General features: G+C 35.3%; 1 protein-coding gene and 1 long non-coding RNA gene across 2 annotated transcripts in view; one reads left to right on the forward strand and one right to left on the reverse strand.

Annotated features, from left to right (window-relative positions):
• The window catches only part of LOC130050824 (uncharacterized), a 56,328-nt gene extending 53,877 nt beyond the window's left edge, over positions 1-2,451 (reverse strand). The window contains exon 1 of the mRNA XM_056151599.1: positions 2,090-2,451. The gene's annotated coding sequence lies outside the window, so the exon portion shown is untranslated. The remainder of the gene's footprint in view (positions 1-2,089) is intronic.
• A 1,057-nt stretch (positions 2,452-3,508) lies between these two features.
• Positions 3,509-25,106, forward strand: LOC130050827 (uncharacterized). The gene is made up of 2 exons (XR_008799100.1): positions 3,509-3,698; positions 23,633-25,106. It is a non-coding gene; the product is annotated as an uncharacterized LOC130050827 (long non-coding RNA).
• Positions 25,107-27,982: the final 2,876 nt, after the last annotated feature.

The raw sequence follows: 27,982 nt of genomic DNA on the forward strand, positions 1-27,982 counted from the left end.
TCTTGTACCAACACGTCTGATGACTGCGGTACTGTCTTTTGATGGCCGGACACATACATGCGGTCATAGGTAATAAATTATAATGAAATAAAGAAGTAAATTATATTTATTATCTATCTATCTATCTATATATATATATAAATTGATACAGATATTTAATTATAAATAAGTAATAAAATGAAAATTAATATTTATTATTTTATCTAATTTTATAATTTATTTAATAATTTTATGATTTGAAATATATTTAATAAGTTTTATTTAAATCAAAATATTAATAATAATTGTTATTATCAATACAAATTTTTATTCAATTTATTTAATAATTTATTTTAATAATTTTAATAATTTATTTAGTAATTTTAATAATAATTTTTATTTAATTTTAGTAATAATTTTTTATATAATTTATTTAATAATAATAATAATACGGTACGTGAGGAAGTTTTGCATGTATGAATAGTAGGCTTTGTTAATTAAAGTATTTTTAGATTTAAATGTTTTTGATTACCAATCTAAAATTGGTGTGAAATTCACCAAACACAAAGATAGTTCCTTTTTTTTAATCAGCTGATTGGGTTGACTTAATGATTTATAATTACGAACTAATAACTAGTGGCACTCTATTACCAACATTTTCTTTGGCGACGCTATTCTTTTCTTTATATATTTTAGTTATTTCACATGTATATACACACCTACACCCCTATTACTTTTACCTGTTACTAATATTACTAATTATTGCCTTCTATTAATCTCCAAATAAATAGAAATATTTTAAATATTTAATTTTAATTTACTTATTATTTTTTTTAAAATTCTAATCTACTTATTTAATAGATTAAATTAAGAAAAAAAATAAAAGGTATTAAATAAATAAAAAAATATAATTAATTTTATTAATTTTTACTTTTTATTTAGTTTTAATAAATATAAGCTACTTCTTTATTTCATTATGATTTATGGCCACATGTATGTGTCCGGCCATCAAATGACAGTACCACAGTCATCAGACGTGTTGGTACACGATGGTCCTTATTTATCTCTATATATTTTGACTGCGGATAACTCCGTTTACCTGATCAGGATATGGGGCTCACGGCGGGTGTGAGTGGTCAACAGGGGATGCTTACTTCTCCTAGGCACCTGATCCCACCTCTGGTGTGTCCAGGGGTCCGTGTTTGCCCAACTATCTATTTTGTATTGCTTGTAGGAGTTATGAGATTGATCACTGTTCGTTATCTTCACCTTGCATTCATTTATTTTTACCGCTCCGTAGCATGTACATGGACACGAATGCCGCGTCGTCAGAATTGTACACACGAACTGTGATATGTACAAACAAGCAATGCGACTTCGCGCTCTCACGCCAACAAGCAACACTCCTTCGCGCCATCACGCCAACAAGCAACGCGCCTTCGCACCGCCTCGCCAACAAGCAATATACCTTCGCGCCGTGTTGCTTGTAGGCGTGACGGTGCGATGGCGCGTTGCTTATTGGGCTGAAAGCGCGAAGTTGCGTTGCTTGTCTGCGCGAGAGTGCGTTGGTTGTTGACGTGAGAGCGCGAATGCGTGTTACTTGGGCATAATCATGCTATTCGATCTGTGGACTTTACAATAGCATTCATTCCGTAAATGTGACTTTTAAAAACAAAATAAATCAAATCATTAGTTAACATGAGTAAAATATATAAATACTAGTAACTAACTAGTCTGTGCCGGCCATCTATAATTATATATCTTTATACATATAACCATGATAACGGTATTTTTAAGTCCGCGGATCGAATAACATGATTATACCTACATGACAGCAGAGGAGATTGGGATAGGTTTGGTAAATCAAGTAAATCAAATAACCGGTCCTCTGGCATTACAGAGGTGAATTAAAAATAATTACTTGGAGGTGATCTTACAATATAATTACCTGAAAGTGATTTTACAATATGATTACCTGATAGTGATTTTACAACATAATTACCTTGGAGTGATATAAGAATATAATTACCGTGGAGTGATAAAAGAATATAATTACCTGGGAGTGATATTAGAATATAATTACCTTGGAGTGATATAAGAATATAATTACCTGAAACTTTCGGAATGACCTGGAATCCCTGTATTTTATCCCATGCTACACGTTTAAATTGCCATGTGTGTACAACAACACCACACAGCGTTGTTGCAATCGGAATACTTCGTGTGTTTCCGTTGTTGTCGGAGTTTGTGTAGAGTTTTGACACGATATATAATCAATATCATAGGATCATCTGTCAGTCTATACACAAATTAGAACACATCAGGAATCACATCTTCATATATTCAACTACTCTTTCGATCTGCGTTTACAAGGCAATCAGTCATAGTAAATACTGATCACTGTTCTTCCCCGTTCACGTGATCACGCGCATGCACAGAGTGACAACAATTCCGGTCCTACTTAAGGATACTTGAAATAGAATTTTTACCATGGGTTTTCCTGATTTCTCAATTCACCATACACATCATCAGTTAATGAGTCACAGAGAGTCTGTCATGTTCAGAGGAAGAGAAAAATGACAGTCATTTCGACATCGTACCTTTTGTTTGTAGTACTAATTTTGTAGTAAAATTAAGTGGAAATGACACGATTTGAATTAGTGAAGCACAATACAGTTAACTTATAAATTCTAAATGGGGAGAAGTAAGGAGCACGTAATATAAGTTATCTAATGGGTTTAAGAAACATGGTGTAAATATTTACATGTATGTTTAATGAATAAATCAGCGCAGACATATCCTTTCAATGTTTAAAGACATGAACTCGTAATAAGTAATTGTAATTTTTGTTAGTACAGCTATTTCGTGTACTTTAACTCAGTGACTTATATCATGGATACTTTTGGTAGGTGATTTGTGACATCACTTGTGAATTTCGTTGATACATGCATTTGATAGTACATCATTATAAGTACTCTTATCAATCCTTGTTTCATTCTGGTTATCATCATATGATAAGTATTTATCATATCATTAGTAATGTTATCTGTTAATGGTTAATGACACTCATTACTAGTTATCGTATGCTTTAAAAACACACCAAACCATTTATTGATAGTTGCTGCCTTATCCTGAATGTATTATAATTTAAAGATGGTGTGTTGCTATGATTATATGTGCATTAACAGTCTTAAGATGGTATGTTGTTCTGTCTATATGTATATTAACAGTCATGAGATGGTGTGTTGTTTTGTCTATATGTATATTAACAGTCATGAGATGGCGTGTTGCTCTGTCTATAAGTGTATTAACAATCATGAGATGGCGTGTTGTTCTGTTTATACGTGTATTAACAATCATGATATGGTGTTTTGCTCTATCTATATGTGTGTCACAGGATGAAATAATTCATATTTAACATACTAATATAATTTCATTACGTTACTCATTTCATCGTAAGTCGTTTCATTTCATTCATATTCATGGGGATAAACGCTGATTGGTAGAGAGAGGAGTGTGAAAGGTCAGTATGGTTTGTATGTGGTTGTGGGTATCTTGTGAGTTGTTTTACTGGTTTGGTGCTATATAAGCAAGATTCTCGCCAATTCCAGAAAACTAACCCAGCAACACTCCATACCCGGACTGAATGACTTATTATTCACGTATTGTCATATCAAGAAACTAAGTTTTACAGCAGTTTCTGCTCTTCCGAGTTTACGGTAAGAGTTTGAATTTACTCTATTCGTAAATATTTATCTATTACATTAATTTATAAATATTTTGAAATCATTATTCTAATATAACTAAAAGTGTGAGTGATAGAGTGAGAGAGAACTTAATTACATGTATTTTACATATTTTTAGATCATCCTCCAGAATTAGGATATAACAATAAATAACTTTAGAACCCGAACCACCAGTGTGTTTTAATTTAAATACATGACGGTTACAATGGCGCCCACGTTAACAGTCATGAGATGATGTGTTGTTCTGTCTATAAGTGTATTTATCATGAGATGGCGTGTTGTTCTGTTTATATGTGTATTAGCAGTCATGAGATGGTGTGTTGCTCTGTATTAACACTCATGAGATGGCGTGTTGCTCTGTCTATAAGTGTATTAACAGTCATGAGATGGTGTGTTCCTCTGTCTATAAGTGTATTAACAGTCATGAGATGGCGTGTTGCTCTGTCAAGATATGGCGTGTTGCTCTGTCTATAAGTGTATTAACACTCATGAGATGGCGTGTTGCTCTGTCTATAACTGTATTAACAGTCATGAGATGGTGTGTTCCTCTGTCTATAAGTGTATCAACAGTCATGAGATGGTGTGTTGCTCTGTCTATAAGTGTATTAACAGTCATGAGATGGTGTGTTGCTCTGTCTATAAGTGTATTAACAGTCATGATATGGTGTGTTGCTCTGTCTATAAGTGTATTAACAGTCATGAGATGGCGTGCTGTCTAGAAGTGTACATGTATTAACAATCATGAGATTGCGAGTTGTTCTGTTATAAGTGTATCAACAGTCATGAGATGGCGTGATTTTCTGTCTTTAAGTATATTAACAGTCATGGGATTGCGTGCTGTCTATAAGTGTATTAACAGTCATGAGATGGCGCTTTGTTCTGTTATATGTGTATCAACAGTCATGAGATGGCGTGATTTTCTGTCTATAAGTGTATTAACAGTCATGAGATGGCGTGTTGCTCTGTCTATAAGTGTATTAACAGTCATGAGATGGCGTGTTGCTCTATCTCTATATTTTTATACTTCGTTACTAGCTTGAAAATACGGATGTATATTTAATTGCTGTTATAAAATTTAGAAATTCATTTCAAAATTAAGGATTATCTCCCTCATGGATAGCTCTTATCCTTGGACGAATTTGGCTCCACTTGTTTGGCACGCTGTTTCTGGCTATATTTAGATCTAAAACTTCATAGTTATTTCGGACTTCAAACATTTCGGTTGAGCATCACTGAAGAGACATTATTTGTCGAAATGCGCATCTGGTGCATCAAAATTGGTACCTTATAAGTTTTACATTATGACCCCTGGGTCGAGGCCTCTGCTGGTGGACTGTTAGTCCACGAGGGTCTCTACAGCCCAGTAGCTAAGTACTTCGTTACTAGCTTGAAAATACGGATGTATATTTAATTGCTGTTATAAAATTTAGAAATTCATTTCAAAATTAAGGATTATCTCCCTTATGCATAGCTCTTATCCTTGGACGAATTTGGCTCCACTTGTTTGGCACGCTGTTTTTGGCTATATTTAAATCTAAAACTTCATAGTTATTTCGGATTTCAAACATTTCGGTTGAGCATCACTGAAGAGACATTATTTGTCGAAATGCGCATCTGGTGCATCAAAATTGGTACCGTATAAGTTTTACATAGTCATGAGATGTCGTGGTGCTCTAACTATCATTTCAACAATAGAAGGGACATATTCATAATTCATTATAAAGTTTGTGTTATAGAAGTTTTCACGTTTTCCGCGAAAGCGCTGAGGGGTGGGGGTTGACGAGTTCGAAACGGCAAAATACAATTTTGTGAAGATATTCAACCAAAGTGGTATTATAATATTGTAATCCTATAACATCCTTTAGATCCGCCACTGAAAAGTGTTGATATTTTAACACAGATCTGACTGTAGTTTCCTTCTTTTTTCCAGATTTTTGCATATGGTACTTTATCTTTTGCTTCCGGAGTAATTGGCTGTGTAAAGAGTTTTAAGATATCGTATTTCCTGCACAGTTTCATTTCTCGCTTGTCGCCTAAATCTCCAAACTTATGTTGTGTGAATAAGTGGATATAAACGATATACTTCCTTGTGTAGCTTTATATTCAGTTTGCAGAAACATTACCAGTGTGTTCGGATATAAGGAAGATATAGCGCTTTATCTTATAGAACAATATCAAAATAATATTCATTAATTTTCATTTCCATTGACACTTTATTCTACACTGAATTCCAGTATGAGTCTGAATTTGCTGTAACAGATAACTTTTTCCTGTGAATCTGTTACAACACAAATCATGAAATAAAACACGAACTTGTATATCATACAGCGATATATATTCGGAATAAGAATACAATTGTACAATTTTACTCATGAACAACTGGATGGATGTAATTTATAACTGGAGTCTGACGTTGATGATAAATACTGTCTTGAACATCTCGTTTATACTCTCTGCTAAGTTCACTAGAGAAAATGTTACAAACCACACAGAATAATTAACTGTTATTCTCTCTACTAAGTAAAACAGCTAGGTATTACACACCACAGAGAATAAGTAACTGTTATTCTCGCTGCTAAGTACACTAATGAAGATGTTACACAACACAGAGAATAAATAACTGTTATTCTCTCTACTTAGTACACTAGTGAAAGTGTTACACAACACAGAAAATAATGAGCTGTTATTCTCTCTACTAAGTACACTAGTGAAAGTGTTACACAACACAGAAAATAATGAGCTGTTATTCTCTCTACTTAGTACACTAGTGAAAGTGTTACACAACACAGAGAATAATGAGCTGTTATTCTCTCTACTAAGTACACTAGTGAAAGTGTTACACAACACAGAAAATAATGAGCTGTTATTCTCTCTACTAAGTACACTAGTGAAAGTGTTACACAACACAGAAAATAATGAGCTGTTATTCTCTCTACTAAGTACACTAGTGAAAGTGTTACACAACACAGAAAATAATGAGCTGTTATTCTCTCTACTAAGTACACTAGTGAAAGTGTTACACAACACAGAAAATAATGAGCTGTTATTCTCTCTACTTAGTACACTAGTGAAAGTGTTACACAACACAGAAAATAATGAGCTGTTATTCTCTCTACTAAGTACACTAGTGAAAGTGTTACACAACACAGAAAATAATGAGCTGTTATTCTCTCTACTAAGTACACTAGTGAAAGTGTTACACAACACAGAAAATAATGAGTTGTTACTCTCTCTACGTAGTACACTAGTGAAAGTGTTACACAACACAGAAAATAATGAGTTGTTATTCTCTCTACTAAGTACAGTAGTGAAAGTGTTACACAACACAGAAAATAATGAGCTGTTATTCTCTCTACTTAGTACACTAGTGAAAGTGTTACACAACACAGAAAATAATGAGCTGTTATTCTCTCTACTTAGTACACTAGTGAAAGTGTTACACAACACAGAAAATAATGAGTTGTTATTCTCTCTACTAAGTACACTAGTGAAAGTGTTACACAACACAGAAAATAATGAGCTGTTATTCTCTCTACTAAGTACACTAGTGAAGGTGTTACACAACACAGAAAATAATGAGCTGTTATTCTCTCTACTAAGTACACTAGTGAAAGTGTTACACAACACAGAAAATAATGAGCTGTTATTCTCTCTACTAAGTACACTAGTGAAAGTGTTACACAACACAGAAAATAATGAGCTGTTATTCTCTCTACTAAGTACACTAGTGAAGGTGTTACACAACACAGAAAATAATGAGCTGTTATTCTCTCTACTAATCACACCAGTGAGGTGTTACACACCACAAAGAATGATTAACTGCTATTCTCTATCCTTAGTGCACTAGTGAAGGTGTTACACAACGCAGATAATTATTAACTGTTATTCTCTCTACTAATTACATCAGTAAAGGTGTTACACAACACGGGAAATAATTAACTGTTATTCGCCCTGCTATGTACACTATTGAATATGTTACATAACACAGGAAATAATGAGCTGTTATTTTCTCTACTAAGTACACCAGTGAATGTGTTACACAACACAAATAATATTTAACCGTTACTCTCTCTATTAAGTACATCAGTGAAGGTGTTACACAACACAAATAATAATGAACTGAGGAGTTTACAATATTGTAAATGCAATACATGTTTACTACTTGTAGGGTATATAGCCATTGTTTAAACCTGGTTACACTCTTCTGATGATACAACCCTACTTGCTTAAGCTGATCTTGTCCACAGTACACTGTAGTTTATGTGCGATATAAAGTTTGGCATACACGATAGTTTTAAAATAGCTTATTTCCAACAAAGTTTAATTTCCCGTTGATATAAGGCTTATTTTTCATGTCTATAGTGTGTGAATGAGTGGACCGACAGGAGACACTTCCCGAGAAGTGTCGATGTTTAAGGACATCTGCAAATCATTTGGCAAACCCCATTACCAAACATCACCGTCGTGTGGTAATGTGGTTTTATTCTAATTTATCATTAGAACTATGACCCTAAGACAAACACCCGGCGCTGACATTGAAACACACTCTTTGGCACTCTAGTTTTTCTTTTATATCTCACAATTTCATTGTTATTTCGAACTTCCAACATTTCGGTTGAGCATCACTGAAGAGACATTATTTGTCGAAATGCACATCTGGTGCATCAAAATTGGTACCGTATAAGTTTTACATTATGACCCCTGGGTCGAAGCCTCTGCTGGTGGACTGTTAGTCCCCGAGGGAATCTACAGCCCAGTAGCTAAGTACTTCGTTACTAGTTTGAAAATACGGATGTATATTTAATTGTTGTTATAAAATTTAGAAATTCATTTCAAAATTAAGGATTATCTCCCTCATGCATAGCTCTGATACTTGGACGAATTTGGTTCCAGTTTTTGGCACTCTAGTTTGTACGTTTTTAGCGAAAGAGGGGGGGGGTAAAGAGTTCGAAATGGCAAAAGGACAGTTTCATTTAACGATAGAAAAAAATATCCCCGAATCCCATACAACCCGCCAATGAAAAGTGTGGATATCGTAACGACGTTGTGACTGCACTTTCCTTCCGCTTTTAAAATTGTTGCACACAGCACGTTATCTTTTGATTCCCGTAGTCTCTGACCTTGTAAACAGTTTTAAGATGTATGTCCAGACAAGTTTGATTTCAAACTTATCGCTTAAATATCCACATTTGTGTGAATAAGTGAGTCTAAACCACACACTTCCTTGTTTAGTTTTATCTTCAGTCTCACACTTAAGGAAGATATAACGCTTTATTCTATAGAACACATCAAAATAATATTTATTCTTATGAGTCGGGTCTGACATTGACAATAAATACAATCTTGAACAGCTTGTTTATTATCTCTACTAAATACACAAGTGAAGGTGTTACACAACACATAAATAATTAACTGTTATTCTCTCTACTAAATACACTAGTGAAGGTGTTACACAACACATAAATAACTGTTATTCTCTCTACTAGATACACTAGTGAAAGTGTTACACAACACAGATAATGAATAACTGTCATTATATCTACTACGTACACAAATGAAGGTGTTACACAACACAGATAATAATTAACTGTTATTTTCTCTACTAAGTACATTAGTGAAGGTGTTACATAACACAGGGAATAATGAAATGAGAAGTGTACAATATTGTTATTGCAATGTATGTTTACTGATAGCAGGGTATATATCCATTGTTTGTGAGTATGCACTAATAGTAGTGTATAGATTAATTGTTTGTGAGTATGTATAAATATTACGGTTTAAGTTCATTGTTTTCGGTATGTACTAGTTGTAGGGTATTGTTTGTGAGTAAGTACTAATAGTAAGGTATTTATTCATTGTGTGTGAGTATGTACTAATAGTAGAGTATAGATCTATTGTTTGTGACTATGTACTAATAGTTAGGTACATATCTATTGTTTGTGACGATGTACTAATAGTTAGGTACATATCTATTGTTTGTGACGATGTACTAATAGTTAGGTACATATCTATTGTTTGTGACGATGTACTAATAGTTAGGTACATATCTATTGTTTGTGACGATGTACTAATAGTTGGGTATAGATCTATCGTTTGTGACGATGTACTAATAGTTGGGTATAGATCTATTGTTTGTGACTATGTACTAATAGTAGTGTATATATCTATTGTTTGTGACTATGTACTAATAGTAGTGTATATATCTATTGTTTGTGACTATGTACTAATAGTAGGGTACATATCTATTGTTTGTGATTATGTACTAATAGTTGGGTATAGATCTATTGTTTGTAACTATGTACTAATAGTTGGGTATAGATCTATTGTTTGTAACTATGTACTAATAGTTGGGTATAGATCTATTGTTTGTGACTATGTACTAATAGTAGGGTATAGATCTATTGTTTGTGACTATGTACTAATAGTAGGGTACATATCTATTGTTTGTGATTATGTACTAATAGTTGGGTATAGATCTATTGTTTGTAACTATGTACTAATAGTTGGGTATAGATCTATTGTTTGTAACTATGTACTAATAGTTGGGTATAGATCTATTGTTTGTAACTATGTACTAATAGTTGGGTATAGATCTATTGTTTGTAACTATGTACTAATAGTAGGGTATATATCTATTGTTTGTGATTATGTACTAATAGTTGGGTATAGATCTATTGTTTGTGACTATGTACTAACAGTAGGGTATATATCCATTGTTTAAACCTGGTTAACCCTGTTCTTATGATACGACCCTACTTCCTTAAACTGATCTTTTCCACCCTACACTATATTTTATGTGCGATATAAAGTTTGGCATACACAACAGTTTTAAAATAGCTGATTTCCAACAAAGTTTAACTTCCCGTTGATATAACGCTGATTTCCATGTCTATAGTGTGTGAATAAGTGGACCGAAAGGAGACACTTCTCAATGTCATTTTATCTTCAAAATTCAGAAAATACGTCGATGTTTAAGGACATCTGGAAAACACTTGACCCACCTCATTACCATGCATCATCGTTGTGTGGTAATGTGTTTTTATCCTAATTTATAATATACTGTGATAAAATCATTTATGCAAATATACAAGTTTTGATTGATAGATCCATCCCAAAACGTGGTCAATTATCAAACTCTCATTGGTCCTGGTGATTGCGCTGTATTGAAGTAATTCTACTAGAAATTTTGAGAGAACAAATGCAGAAATACGTAGTGACAGAGAGACATCTGATATATTATATACATTTAAGTACTGTGGGCAAAGTAGTTATTTCATTATCAACATGTTTGCATAAGAGAAGGGCGGAAGTTTAAATTATCCAAACCAAGCAATGGGTTCTAAATCTATATCAAAGTCAAAGAGAGTGTCTGGGTTATGTTATACTGATGAAAGGAGTATGATCCTAAGACAAGCACCCGGTACAGACATTGAAACACACTCCTGTTTTTGGCACTCTAGTTTTCCTTTTAGGTCTTAGAAGTTAATTGATATTTTGAACTTCCAAAATGTCAGCTTGAGCATCATTGAAGAAACATTATTTGTTGAAATGCGTATCTGGTGCATCAAAATTGGTACCGTGTAAGTTTTACATTATGACCCCTGGGTCGAGGCCTCTGCTGGCGGACTGTTAATCTCCAAGGGTCTCTACAGCCCAGTATCAGTACTTCGTTACTAGCTTTAAAATACGGATGTATATTTAATTGCTTTGATAAAATTTAGAAATTCCTTTTAAAATTAAGGATTATCTCCCTTATGCATAGCTCTGATACTTGGACGAATTTGGCTCCAGTTTTTGGCACTCTAGTTTGCACGTTTTTAACGAAAGAGGGGGTGATAAAGAGTTCTAAACGGCAAAAATACAATTTCATTCAACGATAGAAAGATAGTAATCATCGAATCCCATACAAACTCGCCAATGAAAAGTGTGGATATCTTAACGACGTTGTGACTGTACTTTCCTTCCGCTTTAATTTGTTTTGCACACTGCACGCTATCTTTTGATTCCCGTAGTCTATGACCCTGTAAACAATTTTAAGATGTATTTCCTGCCAAGTTTCATTTTTCAACTTATCGCTTAAATATCCAAATTCGTGTGAATAAGTGATTATAAACCACATACTTCATTATTTAGTTTTATCTTCAATCTCACATTTTATGAAAATATAACGCTTTATTTTATGGAACAGAATTAAAGTAATATTCATTCTTTTTCACTGCCACTAAGACATTTTTCTACATTAAATTCCTGTATGAGTCTGAAGTTGCTGTAACAGATCAATTTGTTATGTGAATCTGCAACAACACTGATTGTATGATAAAGCACTCGATTGTTTCTCACAGAGCGATATATTTTGGGAATGAAATTGTACTCACGAACAACTCGATGTACTTTATGAGTCGGGTCTGACATTGAAAATAAATACAGTTTTGAACAGCTCCTTTATTCACTCTGCTAAATACACCAGCAAATGTGTTACACAACAGAGACACTAATTAATTGTTATTATCTCTACTAAGTACACTAGTGAAGGTGTTACACAACATAGGAAATAATTAACTGTCATTCCCTCTGCTAATCACATTAGTGAGAGTGTTACGCAACACATACTAATTAACTGTCATTCTCTCTACTAATTACACTAGTGAAGGTGTTACACACACAGAGAATAATTAACTGAGGAGTTTACAATGTTGTTAATGCAATGTATGTTTACTACTAGTAGGGTATATATCCATTATTTAAACCTGGTTACCTTGTTCTGATGATACAACCCTACTTGCTTAAGCTGATCTTTTCCACACTACACTGTATTTTATGTGCGATATAAAGTTTGACATACACAACAGTTTTAAAATAGCTTATTTCCAACAAAGTTTAACTTCCCGTTGATATAACGCTGATTTTCATGTCTATAGTGTGTGAATGAGTGGACCGAAATGAGACACTTCCCGGGGTTATATCATTTTCAAATTTCAGAAAATATTTCGATATTTAAGAACATCTGCAAATCACATGGTATACCCCATTACCAAGCATTATCGTTATGTGGTAAAGTGTTTTTATTCTAATTTATCATATACTGTGATAAAATCTGTTATGCAAATATACAAATTTTAATTTATAGATCCACCCCACAAAATTAGTGGTCATGTGGTCAAATATCAAACTCTCATTGGTACTTGTGATTGACCTGTACTGAGGTAATTTTACCAGTAATTTTGAGTGAACAAGTTCAGAAATACGTAATGACAGAGACACATCTGCTATATTATATACATTTAAGTACTGGGTGAAAAGTAGTTCTTTAATTATCAACGTGTCTATATAAAAGAAGGGCGGAAATTTAAACTACCCAAATGCAAGCAATATGTCCCACAAGTAAATGTATATCAAAGTCAAAGAGAGTGACTAAGTTATTTTATACTGATAAAAGAAGTATGACCCTAAGACAAGCACCCGGCACTGATACTGAAACACACTGATAACGTGGACACGTGAGATATAACACACAATATCCCTAGATTTGTATCTCCTATATTTTCTCACAACATCTTAAGATGTGTATAGCATTCACAGTGTCCTAAACAGCACACGTGATTACCGTATCACCATGGCGTGTGCCTTTTGTGGTGCCGTCAGTGTCTTCTGACTGTGGGTTGAACATTTTTTTGTGATGCAACGAAATGGAAAACTTTTTTGTAATGAATGAAACTGAACGAATGCAGCATCGATCAACCTTGTTAACGAAATCAGTTAGAGTTATCCCTCTTTGTACATGTGTACCAGTTTTGTGTATCATGTGACATTTTCAGTGTAGGTTGTGATGTAACTGATTTTTGTGTAGATGAGTTAAATGTCGTTCAGTTAACACGTGCGTCAGTGATCTGTCCGCGCTCACAGCGCCCTCATTATTCATGAGTTAGTACGGGCTTAGCATGGTGTCAGAAGTGTCAGGATAGCACTAATACCGAAATTCAAACCACCAGAGAACTTTAATTTTAATAATCCACCAGAATGGACGGATTGGAAGCAACGCTTTTCATGTTTCAGGATCGCCACGAAATTGCAAAACGAAATCGCTAAAGGCTTTGTATTTGGCGAGGGAGGTGGGAAAGTTTATGACAAAGTGTTAGAGAAATGTGATGGATATTTCGTCGCAAAAAGAAATCAGATACACGAGAGGGCTAAATTTCACAAGCGTTCTCAGAAATCGGGTGAAAGTGTTAAAACTTTTGTTCGATCCCTGCACAAGATAGTAGAGAATTATGGATTTTCAGATTCAAATGAACAGAATTGGCATCATAGACAGGGATATGTCGCAGAAGTTACAACTTAGAGCAGATTTTACGTTAGAAATGGCAGTTAAGATGGCATATCAGGCAGAAATAGTCAAGTCACAAATCAAAGATCAGAGTTTGTCACATTCGCATTTGGAAGCAGTTCGCAGGAATGGTACAGGAGCACAGACCCAGAGTCACAACCTACCAAGGGCTTCAGTAAATAACCGGGGAGCGTAGGAGAGGGCCTTGCAATTCTCATAGTCCATGTCATGGCGGTAGTCGAGGACAGAATCATGATAATTCTAATAAGTGCAACCTGTGTCATAACCCGGGTAGGTGATTCGCTAAAGGGAGTCAATAAAGGGAACCAGTGTCGTCGTTGTAACGGATACGATCACCTTGCGGTATGCTGCAACCGTCCCAGTGTACATGAACTCCGTCAGTCGGATAAAATTGTGATTTTAGGCTCCGTTACATGTAACGGTGATGAGGAAGCATGGAGTGCGGATTTGAATATTTGTGGCACACTCGTTAACTTAAGATCGATACCGGAGCCGCCACTTCTGTAATGTGCGATACCACATACAGAACGATTCGTGTTGTTTTGAATGCGAATTAGTATATTCAGTAAATTAAAAGCATGCATGGCACCTGATCCCACCTGGTGTGTCCAGGGGTCCGTGTTTGCCCAACTATCTATTTTGTATTGCTTATAGAAGTTATGAGATGAATCACTGTTCGGTATCTTCACCTTTCATCTACTTGTGCGCAAATCACTGTTGTAAAACATCTTTCTCTGCATGATGATCGAATAATATATTAAAACAAATATGTTATATTCGAATTAATGATTTACCATGTTAATTTTGAAATACATTTCTCATTGGGGAAAGGGCGGGGGTGTTTCATTGCTTGAACCGCCTTTCAGACAAACACAAATTCATACGTCACATTTTATCACATGGCGTCGGTCACATTGACATATGGATCAGGATTTGTCACTTGCTCGTACATGTTTCTTGTGTTGGATTTACTATTAGCGACAAGTGTGCATGCAAGGCTAAGTTTTCATGTTGTAGACATTTTACTATTAGCGACAAGTGTGCATGCAAGGCTAAGTTTTCAAGTTGTAGACATTTTACTATTAGCGACAAGTGTGCATGCAAGGCTAAGTTTTCAAGTTGTAGACATTTTACTATTAGGGAATAGTATGCATGCAAGGCTAAGTTTTCAAGTTGTAGAAATTTCCAAAGAGTTAAAAGCCGCAAATTATTGCATTTTCTAACATTTGAAGATTTACTTTGAGTAGGCCTAATCGATGCAATTTCACGTAGTTTCTCAACCTGTCGAAGATGAGCGATTTCATAGCCGATCTCTATCTCTAATACGCACTGTATGATTAGTCTACACATAGTTTCTATCATGACAACCTTCGATACAGTATTTTGATAAATAGGCTAGGCTCCCTAGAACTAATGATAAAGATGGCGACCTTCACAGCTAGACGCTTCATCGTTGTTAATTGCTAAGTGAAACATTGCGTAGCTCAGTTGATTTGTATTTTTCCGAGTCTATGTACATTTTGATAAACGAAGGTTAGTATCTTTGTTTCTTGCATTAAATTATAAGGAATGACTTTAATTATGGGGCAAATTATACGAGTTTAACCTGGGTTGGGTCAGTTTTCGCGTTGTAACAATAGACATACTCCCTACTTTTAGTACAGACGCGTTTTATGTTGTAACTAACCAAAACCTAGTACGTTTGTTTTACAACTTTCATTCAGAAGACAGAGGAGTTTGCGAGTCACTGAATAAACGAGAAAACGTCTGCATTTTTATTTCAATCATTGGCAACTGTAAAGTTTGTGATATTTGAAGACTACTTGTACTCAATTCAATTCATTGGATTTCATCACCATTATGCAATAGTATGCAGAGATATAAAGACAAACAGCTGTTATATATACATTTAGTAGATAATACATGCGTGTAATAAAGTATATATCAAGTTATAAAAAAAACTGTTAATGTGAAGCATGGGCATTCTAGGTAGGGCAACACATTTTATTTATTTTCTAAATAAAAGTATAGAGTTTTCTTTAAAAATAAACAAATAAAAAACAAAAACAACAACAACAAAAAACACCCCCCCCCCCCTAAAAAAAACAAAAACAAACATACAACCAACAAAAAACCCAGCATTTGTTGTTAGACATGGTTTGTTTAAAAATAAAGATATCTTTAACTTTTTATTTGTTTAGGTGATAAAAATTTGATTCTTTCCTCACATTGCATCACAGATGGTACATAATGAAATTAATCTCCATTGTAAATATGTATATAGCAGATCTTAATCACGTATTCCCAATTACAATGGGAACCTTACGTTTAAAAAATACCCACTGCTTATGGTACACATTTCTTTGAGCTGCTATTTATCAAATAGAAATTACTAGCATGTGATTGTCGTTGTTCACGAACCTTCTTTTATTTGGTGAAATTGGTCTGCACGTGCCGTGAGGCAACATACCGACGAGTGGTGGGAATAACACAGGTGTTTATATACAGGGTGTCGAGAATTAGGGCGCTTCATCCGACGAGTGGTGGGAATAACACAGGTGTTTATATACATGGTGTCAAGAATTAGGGCGTTTCATCCGACGAGTGGTGGGAATAACACAGGTGTTTATATACAGGGTGTCGAGAATTAGGGCGTTTCATCCGACGAGTGGTGGGAATAACACAGGTGTTTATATACAGGATGTCGAGAATTAGGGCGTTTCATCCGACGAGTGGTGGGAATAACACAGGTGTTTATATACAGGATGTCGAGAATTAGGGCGTTTCATCCGACGAGTGGTGGGAATAACACAGGTGTTTATATACAGGGTGTCGAGTATTAGGGCGTTTCATCCGACGAGTGGTGGGAATAACACAGCTGTTTATATACAGGATGTCGAGAATTAGGGCGTTTCATCCGACGAGTGGTGGGAATAACACAGGTGTTTATATACAGGATGTCGAGAATTAGGGCGTTTCATCCGACGAGTGGTGGGAATAACACAGGTGTTTATATACAGGGTGTCGAGAATTAGGGCGTTTCATCCGACGAGTGGTGGGAATAACACAGGTGTTTATATACAGGATGTCGAGAATTAGGGCGTTTCATCCGACGAGTGGTGGGAATAACACAGGTGTTTATATACAGGATGTCGAGAATTAGGGCGTTTCATCCGACGAGTGGTGGGAATAACACAGGTGTTTATATACAGGATGTCGAGAATTAGGGCGTTTCATCCGACGAGTGGTGGGAATAACACAGGTGTTTATATACAGGATGTCGAGAATTAGGGCGTTTCATCCGACGAGTGGTGGGAATAACACAGGTGTTTATATACAGGGTGTCGAGAATTAGGGCGTTTCATTAAAAGGTGTGGACGTCTGCAGGGAAGTCTACATACGGATATGTATCAAAGAATGCTGGACAACTTGTCCCCAAGACAACTCGCCCACTCTTAGGACTACTCGACCTCTCTCAGGACAACTCGCCCTCTCTCAGGATAAGTCTCTCCTTTTCTTGAGACAACTCGCCCCCAATATTATATATAAATATATTATCACATTATATTTTCATTGTGTGTGTGTGTGTTATATCGATATAGTATATACTTAAGTGTAAATGTGATGGATGAATATTCTGATACATGTAATAATCTTTTAATGCGTTTCTCAACTAATTCCCGTTGAAAAATCATAACATCCCCATGTTAGAAATTTTATAACGGCTTCACTTTACTGATTCTTTTTACGCGGCGATTTCAAAGTGAAAAGTACTCTGATGATGAGTACCTCAACGTTTAAAGTAAATTGATAACAGCTTCGGGAACATCAAACAATTAGATTTAACAACAGATGCAGATTATATATAATTATAGGACGTCAGTCGTAGACCAAGCTAATTAATACTCTCCCTACCAAACGCTTACTTGCTTCTGCTGAAATTACATAGTTTACATGTACATAAAAGTGATGAGGAATTTGAACCCAAACACTTGATTTTCACTAAAATATTTCGTCTCGCATAAAAAAGTTCGGTGTTTATGTGAACATGTCTTTTTTGGTCTATGATGCATATACTATCTATAAGAGATTTATCAATTTTTGCTGATACACCTCTTGGATTTAGACCAAAAATAATAATTGTAAACATGTGTGATATGAAGGGGAGGGTTATCTTAAGAGAAGGGGCGAGTTGTCCCGAAGATGGGATGAGTTGTCTTGAGGGCGAATTGTCTTGGAGGCGAGTTGTCCTGATACCGTACCGAAAACACCAACGTTTCATTCAACAACAATTACGAAATTGAATGATTTATACCTAATTTCTAAATAATGAATGAGGTGGGGGAATGAATGCTGGCTAAGCGAAACTTTTTTTTTTTTGTGAATCATTTCGGAAATTTTATTTTCGATATTATCATTTCTTTGTTTTATCACACGGAGGTACACGGTGACATCAACGGAGGTGCAGGTCACATACACGGAGATGCGCGGTGGCATCCACGGAGATCCTCCGTGAACATCAATGTCTAGCTCCCGCGGAAAAAATATGACTTCAAAGGTGCCGACAATTTTAAAGGTCCACCGTGTTTGGGGCATTTTTTCCCCCATCGCGTTGCGTGGAACACACATAAAACTCGTGTCATATACTGTACATACAAAAATCCTGCTTGATCTTTTGAATGTATTTTATAAGGCATTGCCTTATTTATCACGTGATTTGAGTGAAACAAAATGAAACCTGTATGCACTCATATATCACGTGATTAACAGTGAATAACGAGCTGGACGTGTCTGGAACTGGTCGCTAGGAAACCATATAAAACCCTTTATACACATTTTTAATTGGTTATTTCTTGGCGTGTATAAAACTCAGATCAAATGTATGGTTTCCATCCTTACAATTAGAGAGATAACGGTACGTGATTAGTTTTTAATGAATGTCAAAGGAATCAAAACCACCACATCATGTCTTTCTTTTCTTATTCTAGAATTAAATATTTAATCAAACAATAGGCGAGGCGAAAGATATACCAATACTCAGTTAAAAAACGGTTTTCTTCTAGATCAGCGGAGCAAAAGTTTATTTGGGTTTGTCGGAGGTATTCTTTAAGGTATGTGTTATTTCATCTTGTTTACCGTGTGACGTTAGATTACTTAAGGTTGGTGGGTTGTACAGCTTCCTCCGGATATATTGGTATTCAGGGGACCGAGTTTTCTTTTTCAATATAACCGACGTTCAAAAATAACCCGGTAAGCGAAATCAGAAATGTCGACCATATCAGAAATTGAATGTATTAGTCCACTTAATATATTTATTTGAAAAACAAATTCAGTTTTGATAACTTGTAATTCCTTTTTTTTTTCAATCTACAAATACTATTTTGAGGTTGAGGTTGAGTGTATGTTACATTTACATCTGGAATGTTGTCGCTCTCGTCGCCAATATTTCCCTGGCGGTATGTTTCTACTATAATATCGGTAGTATAGTCTAACGGCAGGCCTCACTCTTTGGTGGGGGTACTCAGACCCGAAGTAAACGATTTGTCCTCATACATATGCAGATAAAATCTTTCCCTGGTATCTCTAGATAATGGAAATTCATGATGACATTGCGGGAACAGGTGCGATTTAGAATATTTACGTTTTTTTGTATACATACCCCACCAAAAACACGAAATTGTAATTGTTGGCCCATAGTCTGTATGTTGAACATTAAAATATACCCAAAAGATATTATTTTGTAATATTAGGGAGTATCAATGAAAAGAATATTTTTGTACATTTATTTTATACTTTTACTGTGTACTTTTTCAATAAAATGTGAACACTAGTGTTGTAAAAAAAAACTTACCCTTGTTTTGAAAATCACAATTTATAAAAACGACTTAAAAACAACAACTAATTCCTGAAGGTATTGCATTCAAACAAATTTTAGAAATTGTCTGGATATCCACTACATGCTCTCAGATCTTGGGTTATGAGATTTATTGCTATCATTCAGATCACTCTGAGCCCCCCCCCCCCCCCCCCCCCCCCCAAATCACGGAAAATCGTTAGAACATTATTACATTTTTATTATCATATCTCTCAAATACCTTATCAGCAACAGAGATTATCAGATGATTATTTGATAAAATCGTGCAAGAAATAAATGTTTAACATTGACACCATGCTCTAAAGGTAACGATTCTTACTTAGTATTATTTATTCAACTATATTTGCAATTCGGAAGGTAGTTACCGTTTCCTCTCAGGAAAGTAATATACTTGTGTGTGGTTTTTGAGCCTCTTTTAACGTAACCCACTTTAGCCTGTGAAATACCCATCATGTAGCAAACTGTTTGAAGCTGAATCAAGTGAGTTCCTCCCCGGAGACGATCGCTATGTAAACATATGGAAACGTCAACATTACCAGTGAAGGGCTGTAAAATTTACGCCTATGTTCTATACTCGGCGCTAACGGTCTTTAAGCTGGGAGGGATCTTTATCGTGCCACATCTGCTGCGACACGGGACCTCGGTTTTTTGCGGTCTCGTTCGAATGACCGCCCCTTTTGGTCGCCTCTTACGACGAGCAAGGGAGACTACACATTCATTATAACCCGGAGATTACTTAAGGTAAAATTCCATTGACATGTTGTACATACTAAATCTATCGAGTGGCTATTCACAACAATATCGTAGCTACTACCACCCGATAAAATGAGAATGTAAAATGTGACATTAATTTCGTATCTACTGCCACCTGATAAACACAAAATTTACAGTATGAAAAACAATTTCGTATTACTCACTACTACTAGCGAAATTACAATGTGACAAGAGTTTCTATTTACTATCACCCGGTAAATTACAATGTGACAAGAGTTTCTATTTACTATCACCCGGTAAATTACAATGTGACAAGAGTTTATATTTACTACTACCCGTGAAATTACAATGTGACAAGAGTTTCTATTTACTATCACCCGGTAAATTACAATGTGACAAGAGTTTATATTTACTACTACCCGGTAAATTACAATGTGACAAGAGTTTCTATTTACTATCACCCGGTAAATTACAATATGACAAGAGTTTCTATTTACTATCACCCGGTAAATTACAATGTGACAAGAGTTTCTATTTACTATCACCCGGTAAATTACAATGTGACAAGAGTTTCTATTTACTACTACCCGGTAAATTACAATGTGACAAGTGTTTATATTTACTATTACCCGTGAAATTACAATGTGACAAGAGTTTCTATTTACTATCACCCGGTAAATTACAATGTGACAAGTGTTTATATTTACTATTACCTGGTAAATTACAATGTGACAAGAGTTTCTATTTACTATCACCCGGTAAATTACAATGTGACAAGTGTTTATATTTACTATTACCCGTGAAATTACAATGTGACAAGAGTTTCTATTTACTATCACCCGGTAAATTACAATGTGACAAGAGTTTATATTTACTACCACCGATAAATTACAATGTGACAAGAGTTTCTATTTACTACTACCCGGTAAATTACAATGTGACAAGAGTTTATATTTACTACTACCCGGTAAATTACAATGTGACAAGAGTTTCTATTTACTATCACCCGGTAAATTACAATGTGACAAGAGTTTATATTTACTACCACCGATAAATTACAATGTGACAAGAGTTTCTATTTACTACTACCCGGTAAATTACAATGTGACAAGAGTTTCTATTTACTATCACCCGGTAAATTACAATGTGACAAGAGTTTATATTTACTACTACCCGGTAAATTACAATGTGACAAGAGTTTCTATTTACTATCACCCGGTAAATTACAATGTGACAAGAGTTTATATTTACTACTACCCGGTAAATTACAATGTGACAAGAGTTTCTATTTACTATCACCCGGTAAATCACAATGTGACAAGAGTTTCTATTTACTATCACCCGGTAAATTACAATGTGACAAGAGTTTATATTTACTACTACCCGGTAAATCACAATGTGACAAGAGTTTCTATTTACTATCACCCGGTAAATTACAATGTGACAAGAGTTTATATTTACTATCACCCGGTAAATCACAATGTGACAAGAGGTTCTACTTACTACTACCGGTAAATTACAATGTGACAAGAGTTTCTATTTACTATCACCCGGTAAATTACAATGTGACAAGAGTTTATATTTACTACTACCCGGTAAATTACAATGTGGCAAGAGTTTCTATTTACTATCACCCGGTAAATTACAATGTGACAAGAGTTTATATTTACTACTACCCGGTAAATTACAATGTGACAAGAGGTTCTACTTACTACTACCGGTAAATTACAATGTGACAAGAGTTTCTATTTACTATCACCCGGTAAATCACAATGTGACAAGAGTTTCTATTTACTATCACCCGGTAAATTACAATGTGACAAGAGTTTCTATTTACTATCACCCGGTAAATTACAATGTGACAAGAGGTTCTACTTACTACTACCCGATAAATTACAATGTGACAAGAGTTTATATTTACTATCACCCGGTAAATTACAATGTGACAAGAGTTTATATTTACTACTACCCGGTAAATCACAATATGACAAGAGTTTCTATTTACTATCACCCGGTAAATTACAATGTGACAAGAGTTTATATTTACTATCACCCGGTAAATTACAATGTGACAAGAGTTTATATTTACTACTACCCGGTAAATTACAATGTGACAAGAGGTTCTACTTACTACTACCGGTAAATTCAAAATTTACTATGTGAATCGCGGTATTTATGGGTTCAAAGTAAAAAGACATATTACTAATTTTTAATCAATGTAATACAAATGAATCGATATTCAAAGAAAACGTATTTGCTGTTACCTTTTCTGAAGTATATGATATTTGGATATATTGTCACGAGACTCTTATGCTACGCAAATGTAGGGATGTTGTAGTTGTAAAAATATCAATGACAACGCATGTTATCGTCATTTTTCATTCAAGAACGAATGGAAAAAATCAGCAGCTTTTTTCTGTTCATGCCAATTTTATAAAACATGATCTTTAACTTTTCGTAGACCAAATATTCCATATAAATGCGCTTACTACCCGGAACAAAAGCTCTGTATATCTTTTATCAATTATCACATGACGTCATGTATTCTACTCGCTCCCATGCAACAACGAATTAAAAACACCTGTCAATTTACATGAACTACTTGTAAGTCAACTCACGAGCGCGGTCTTATCATTATTAGAATTAAATAGGTTGTACGAACAGCAGTTACATGTAACGCTAAATAGGATAGACAGTGGAATCCCGAAAAGGGCCAGCTGTAAGCTCATATTAATTTACCCACCCCCACCCATCAATTCTACACTTCAGATTTTTTTATAATTTCATTTTACCAGCCGTTAAAAGAAACGTACTATACATACCAAGATTCATACGCCCATTGTTCACAACTGTACTGCATTCATGGAGAAATAGTACCATTACAATCGGTAACTACATCCGGTAACTACATCAAAGGCAAACACATTAGAAATGTAAACTTTGCGCATTCTGTTTTCACTTTTCTATTTTCAGACTAATGGGAAAACAGGTAATGATCTGCGTTTGGATGGCGGTTATGTCGGTCATGAAGAGTCACGTGATTGCACTACCGCCGCTGCCCGCTAACAACCCGGCTACCCAATATCTGTGGAGAAACACGAACATCAAAGCTTTATCGCAGGCCGGTTCACAGCCGGAAAAGCCTTTAATGTTAACGAAAGCGGGACTACTTTCGGCGTATTTCCTGATTTTGCGATACGGGTTACCGCGCTCCTCTGGAATGCGCGAACGACATGATGACGTAAACTCTCTCACTGAGTTTGAAAAATCTAAACAACATCATTCAACCACAAAGGGTCTGTCGACGAAACCGTATATAAAAACAACTGCACAACTTTTAGATTGCAATGCAGACTGTTCAAATACAAGATTCATGAGGGAACAAAACGTAGATCCTTTGATCAAAGTTCAAAGTTCAAAGCAAAAACGAGGTTTATCTATTAACCACGATCTTCAAATTCTATCGAAGATTCTGGAAAAATCCAGAAAACTTTCTCCTAAAATATGTCATTTTTCGCCTAGATTCAGATTGCTGAAGGATATACAGAGGCGGATCAAAACGTTGTATGGATCTAAACCAATGTCTTCGACGGGGGCGGATTACAAGGCGCGTGTTAGCCAGAAATACAATGATTACAATCAATCGAAAATAGCGAACATGTTGATCGAACTTGGCAAATAAAGCAGCGATAATTATGTTCTCGTGCTGAATCTGCAGCGCGGAGAATACTGTGGTAACAATTTTATGAATTCTTGGGGACCAATCTTCGTGGGTAAGCAAAATTGTGCTGGTTCGTGGGGACGTTATTTCGTGGGTAAGCGATGCGATGTCCCTAGGAGAGATAACTCTACTTGGTTAAAAAAAATTGTTCGAGGACACGTGAATTCGTGAGTAAGAGTGACCCACGAAATCCGTGAACATCAATCCCCCACGAACAATGATGGTTCCACAGAAACAACGTCTGCTGAAGAAAACCTCAGGATGTCTCCGTTTTCCTTTTATCTTCGGATGATTCGTCACAAAATAAAACTGAAAAATGAAAGATCGGCGGATTACTGCATCGAGTCGTGTAGCGCAGAAGATGTCCGTCAGTTTGATTGATATGGTAAATGGTAATTTAATGTATTCAATTTTTTGCTAAATGTGAAAAGTTTGTTAAATGAAAGAATTTTTTGGGGTGATATTATGATAAAAACAGTAAAGATATTTGCGAAAATCAATGATGAACAAAAATCCAATTACAATTATGTTCTGAAGAGCCATCTATTCTAAATATAACTGGAAAATTTAATTTGAACAATATATGACATTGTATTTACATGTAACTATATATTATGTAATCACTTCTTTCTACAGTCATGTATGTATATATATACAATATTTGCATGTATTTTCATGCTGTCACTTGAAGGCCCTTACTTGGATGAAATAAAATATTTTCCATTTCATGGTTTTCTCAGTTGATTTCTAAACGATTGATCTGTAACATGACAATATTACGATCTGCACGCGCTACCATAACGTAACGCTGCTTTTAAACATCACTATGACGTCAGGTAATATAGGCATCAACGAAAATATTTCAGCCAATCGCAATCCCTGTACCATCTACCATCGTCAATGTAACGAAACTTTTATGATGGCTGTAAAATTGCATGTATCAGTGGCGGATGTAAAGGGGGACGCAGTCGACCCCCCCCCCCCTAAAATTTTCAAATTTAAGGTAAGTTGTGGTATCTTCTTTAGAGAAATGTACTAAACGATAAAAGAAGCAATAATTTCTTCCACTCCTGGAGAAATAAATGACTAAAAATTTTTTGGGAGAACTTAATTTTTTCCCAAAAAAACCCTTAGAATTTACGTCATTTTATTATTTTCACCTTATTAGAAATGATATAAAATAGTACAACTGACTAAATAGGAGACATATTTCAAGCCCTATAAAATCTAAGACCCCAAGCCTCATAAAGTGCCCCCCCCCCCATATCCACAATTCCTGGATCCGCCCAGTGTGTGTTTAATGAATGTGGTTTGCATGTGTGTTTTGGATTGTACTCATTTATTCACATTGACTAGATATTGTTCTGATCGCTCTCTCTCTCTCTCTCTCTCTCTCTCTCTCTCTCTCCATCTTCATGTATCTATTCATCTATATATTTTCTCTAATCGATTAAACCCATTTTATGTAGTATCAAATCCACCCTTTTTTTCTTCTACATTAGATTGGGACACTGTGTAGTTTCCAAGTTCTCCAAAACTAACGAGGCGGTGGTAATACAAGATGGAATATAGAATACTAAGAATGGAAAGCGTATATATAAAAACCAGATTCAGTCCTAAATAAAGTATGCAAATTTCACATCTTTCATGTCGCTTTTTCAACACCGCTGCTTGGAGTTGTTTTATGCAGCGTTGATGCAGTGGGCAACAAGGTACCAGTGATCTTCAGCAGTCACGATAAATGTAGTTCTACCATCAGATGGACATGGACAGTACAAGTGGTTATTTACGCCGAGGGTTAAGTACGCTTTTTTCACGCCCAACATTACGTGTGTGTGTGTGTGTGGGGGGGGGGGGGGGGGGGTGCTGTAACTGAACATACATGTATAATATACCGGTACTAGATGAAGACTAACAAGCGCGGTAAATAACAATTAAATAACATTGCATAGTTTCATACCGATTGTTAAGCCATTCTTGGCACACTGATTTTGACTGCGGATAACTCCGTTTATCTGATAAGGACATAGGGCTCATGGCGGGTGATATATATATATATATATATATATATATATATATATATATAGTTTGTAAATAAAGAATTCGGTATTTGATACAGTAAATGCATCCAATAATAAAAGTCAAGAAACACAAAACTCGAATAACATTTCACTGTTAGCGCTTTCGGCTTTAATGCCGAAAGCGCTAACAGTGAAATGTTATTCGAGTTTTGTGTTTCTTGACTTTTATTATTGGATATATATATATATATATATATATATATATATATATATATATATATATATCTTGTTGAGAGGGGTTTAAGAGAACCCCAAAAATGCATGATACAAACGATAAAAAGATAATATTACATCCATATAATATGGTGTAATAAATGTTCAACCCTATGATCCACCTAATTATAGGTTAACCTGTTTATCGAATAAACTACCCTGACTAGGCGTGAACTGTTACTTCTAAATGACCGGGTAACATATTGCTGACCTTCATTTAGCTGACCTTCTTTTATTACAAACGTTACCACGTGTTATCACGTTAGCATGTGTCGCAGCTTGTTGATGGTTGATACTACCTTAAGTAAAGTTCTACAACTCCTGGTATTTTTGCGGAATATCAGAAACCATGACCGCCCGTGTATACACATAGATACGGCCGGGTTTATATAGATCTCCAGCCTTGATTTGTTTTAGTACCAGACGGCATATATAAGGACGGAAAGGTGAGTGTATTTAAATAATAATCTTCCTGAAAGACGTAAGACTCATCTGTACAGTATATACACCAATCTTTTATCCCACACCACGTGATCTTGTCAGATATATTTATTTCATATAACGCTACAATGGGGGGTGGGAGGTATGCAGATGCTTTCGGCAAGAAATGCACACTTAAATGCATTTTGAAATGGCGTAATTCCGGAATAGTGCGTATAGCAATTCCCCATTGTTACTTCAAGTCAAATGGCGTTTAAGCCAGGTATCATGTATGTATATATTTGTATGTATGTAAGTATATATGTATGTAGATAAGTAGGTAGGTAGGTAGGTAGGTATGTATACATGTATGTATGTATGTAGGTATGTATATCTGTATGTATGTTTGTATGTATGTATCTACATGTTTATTTATGTAGGTAGGTAGGTATGTATGTAGGTAGGTGGGTATGTATATATGTATGTATATATGTATGTATGTATATATGTATGTATGTGTATGCATGCATGTATGTATGTATGTATGTATGTATATATGTATGTATGTAGGTATTTATGTATGTATGTATATATGTATGTAGGTAGGTAGGTAGGTAGGTAGGTATGTATATATGTATGTATGTATGTAGGTAGGTAGGTATGTATGTAGGTAGGTATGTATGTATGTAGATAGGTACAGTACACGACACGAGTTTTATACACCCCACCGTGGAAAGACCACGGAGGAAAATCCACGGAGAGACACCGTGTCCTCCGTGTTCCACGGTGTGTGTTATTTGCGAATACACACAGCTGATAAGAGCTTTGTTCTGGCCACGGCCCGGGCGCCTTGCAGGAGATGTGAAAATGTGCCGCAGGCCAAATAAT

Source organism: Ostrea edulis, chromosome 10, assembly GCF_947568905.1.
Source record: "Ostrea edulis chromosome 10, xbOstEdul1.1, whole genome shotgun sequence".
Lineage (NCBI taxonomy): Eukaryota > Metazoa > Mollusca > Bivalvia > Ostreida > Ostreidae > Ostrea > Ostrea edulis.